The sequence below is a fragment of the Gavialis gangeticus genome, unplaced genomic scaffold (genome assembly GCF_001723915.1).
Source record: "Gavialis gangeticus isolate Ggan-Ray unplaced genomic scaffold, GavGan_comp1, whole genome shotgun sequence".
Taxonomy (NCBI): Eukaryota; Metazoa; Chordata; order Crocodylia; family Gavialidae; genus Gavialis; species Gavialis gangeticus.
In genome coordinates, this window is record NW_017729032.1 from 245,175,265 (window position 1) to 245,179,076 (window position 3,812).

A 3,812-nucleotide genomic window follows, 5' to 3' on the forward strand; every position below is an offset into this window, starting at 1 on the left:
ACAACTTGTGTTGGTTGTATATTTTTGCTAAGAATTAGACAGTGGATTTGTATGAGATCATTTTGATAGGTATGATCCTGCCTCAGGCAGGGGGGTGGAATAGATGACCTCTTGAGGTCCTTTCAAACCTTACTTACCTGTGACCTTATGGACTAATGAAATCAGTCCATTGGGGCATAAGAATGCAAGATCTCTTCCTGCCCTATGCTGCTTTGGGATTTTCAGTAAAAATAAATAAAGGGTATTGTAAGTCGTTATCTTTCCTATGTGCTAAATGCTCTTAAAATGAGAGTCTGTGTGTTAAGGCAGGACAAGGTGAGTTAAATGGTCTCTGAAGGCACATCTACAGGTTGCCATATGGTGACATTGCTACAGCGCCATGCCTTACTACTTCCTTTTGGAAGTACTAAACATGGTGCGGTACAGGCAGTTACTGCACTGTTCATGCAGCACATGAGTAAATTTTGCCACTACATCACTGTAGAGGTGCACTATACCTGGAGAGCGTGCCGCTACAGCGATGTAACTGGTGATTACGTGTAGACACACATGAATGATACATTGCCGTAGCATGCTGTATGGTGATGTAGCGTGTGCCTCTACATCACTGTAGGGTGATGTGTAGACATGTCCTGAGTGTCTCAGAGTTGCATCTCTTTGGCCAAGATATATCTGGCTGGTTTTAGGCAGCTTGCATTGTGGCAATGTCAATCTGCTACACAGCCAATATGAGCAATTTGCACCCCAGCACCTCCCACCCCATAGGATGACATGTCCTCCCAGACTTTACTCAGACTGATTGCAAGCCAGGGCCTGGCAGCTGAAGGGGAGACAGGGAGATCTTGGGAGGAGCTAGGGACCTGGCAGCTATGAGGAAGCTGAGGAGAGCCACAAGAAAGCTGGAGAGCTAGACAGCCAAGGGGCAGATGGCAATTCCTAGTCATGCACCTGTTCAGCAGCCCTCTAGCAGCAAGTCAGAACTGTGAAAATCAAAGAGAGTATTAACCGTTAATGCTCACAATACATGCTAACTTAAAAAAACACGTAACAGAGTTGGCACAAGTAAGTAAGTAAATAGAGGAACTCACAAAGCAGGATAAATAGAGGAAGGGCAATTCAAGGAGCTGCATGGCCTGACAGAACATATGTAGCAAATAATCAGGATAGCAAAAAGAGATCAAGAGAGAAAAGTAGACCATGGAAGAATGGCTGCTCTGGCAGTTAGGATTTATTCTATAAGCCTGGATAGAAATTGGTCTTAGAGGCCTGAGACTTAAACCTTCCCTACCCTGGAGAAAACAAGTACCATGCCTTTTCTGAAAGGAAAGGAAGCTCTAGCCTAAAACTGTATATTTCCTCAGGCAGTTAAAAGATGACCAGTTCTTTCAGAGGCAAAGAAAAAGCCCAATACCAGGTTTTCTTGGGTTTTTCTTGAAGTCCCCACCCTCATTAAATAGAAGTAACTATGCAACCAATATCCTGCATATCAAAAGGAAAGGCCTAAGAGTGGACGAGCAAGAAGCAGGATTTTTCTCTCTTTTGAATAGACTCTGGGCAGTGCTTGCTCACATCATCCTTTTCCAGACTCTTTGGCTGTTTTTTTCACTTACTTTTCACATGCATTCAATTATCATCACTCCCTGCTCAGCCTTAAATATATTCTGCACATGGTCTAGATGTTTCAGTTTGGAATCTGGCTATTTGAGAAAAAGCTTAACATATTCTTTTAAAGAATACATGGAAATAATCTGATATAAAATTAGGACTGTCATCATTTTGCCAGTATGTGGGGGGTTTTTTCCATTATCCCTGTACAGAAAAAGCTAAAGTTGTAGCTTAATGAATCTGAAATTGAGTTGTAAAGAAGCAACTAATGAAATAGGAGCATGGTAGTTATTTTTAGTCTTTTCCCCCATAGAAAAAATGTGCAAAATGAATTCAGTGAATTGGGACCTTCAATCTGTGGTGCCTCTACTGGCATCCATGAAGAGTTTTACAAATCTTTAGTCCCTGTACTATGGCTATTGTAGGTGTCATTACCAATTAGCTGTTCACAGGAATCCAAAAACAATCTAGTTACATAGCAAATGAGTGGTGAGGGAATTGCTCTAAAGTGGAACCTTTTCACAGTTCGTTTGGAAGTCAACCTGAAAGAGGCACACAAATATTTCTTATTGTGTTCTGTTTCAATGAACCTAGCCTAGAATCTGTAAGCTTTCATTGGTTGTTTTTAATTTTATGGTGAACATATGAGACTGATATTAGCGGCTAAATGTGCACAGGTATTCTGAAACTTCCCACAGAGCTCAGCTGAAGTTCCTCTCTCCTGACCTATATAAGCCTCAGTGTTGCATAACTGGGCCTTGCCTATGGAGCAATTGTAAAATGTATAATGGTAATGTTGGGAAATCATAATTAGGTGTTAGACTGAGACCACCAGTGTAATTTAATTTATGAGGTCAGACTAATTCAAGCCCTCTCAACCAGTGCTGATATGGCCAAATTAGTTGTCATGGTCAACTTAATGAAGTATTTTTCCCTCTAGTCATACACTGTCAGGAAATGTATTATAACTCTTAGAAATTTGTTCACAGCTGCTCCTTGAACAACTCTGTATGACTAACTAATGGTTTGGGTGCTCACCTGGGAAGGCAGAAGTCTTGTTTTCTAGTCCCTGTTTCAAAGACCATTTATGCATTTTGTTCCATAGCTGTTCAATGAAAATGCATAAATAGTAGGGCTGTGTGAAACACCATAATTTTGTTTCAATGTCCGTTTCACCGTTTCAAAGGGATAGCATTTAGTTTCATCATTTTGTTTTGTTTCAAAGCACTGTCCCATTTTGTTTCATTAAAACTGTTTCTCTGTTTTGATGCGTTTCAACACTTCACCCATAGGCTATAATGAGGAATCATTAAAATGCCTAAAACATTATCATTTCTTGCCTGATTTGGATGAAAATTGCAGGGATGGTAGACCTTCTGAGGGCATGAAGCTTGCCATGTTTCAAGGAGATAGGTACAGAGGTTTCTGGGAAACTACACCTCAAACTGTTCAAAACACAAGTCCTGACATTTGCTGGCAGCGGCAGCCACCTTTCATCTGGGGCACAGATCCAGGGGCTTGGACCCCTGGGAAGGTGGAGGAGCTGTGCTGGACTCCTCCTGGGGGTGTGGGCCCCTGGATCTGTGTGCCAGATGAGAGGAGACTGCCGCTGCTGCCTGGGACCAGTGCTGAGCTCAGCCTGTGCCCAGCACTGGAGAAAATTGCTGTTGCCACCTGTCCTAGGTAGCAGCAGAAGCCTTCTCTCATCCAGCACACAGATCTGGGACCTTGCACCCCTGGGAGGAGACCGGCACAGCCCAGCAGGGGGTGTGAGCCCCTGGATCTGCACTCCAGATGAGAGGAGGCTGCCTCTGCCACCTGGGACTGGCACTGGGCATGGGCTGTGCCCAAGTGGCAGTGGCAGCCTCTTCTCATCCGGTGCACAGATAGGGGGCTCACACCCCTGGGAGGAGTCTGGCACAGCCTGGCAGCCCTCACAGGGGTGTGAGCCCCATGATCTGCGCCCCAGTTGAGAGGAGGGTGCCTCTGCCACCTGGGACCAGTGCTGGGTGTATGTTGTGCTCAGGTGGCAGCAGCAGCCTCCTTGCATCCAGCACACAGATCTGGGAATTCACACCCCAGGGAGGAGTCTGGCACAGCCCAGCAATCTTCCCAGGGGTGCGGGCCCCTGGATCTGTGTGCTGGATAAGAAGAGGCTGCCACTGCTGCACTGAAGCCAAGTAAGCCCAGTTTCTAAACTCAAAATG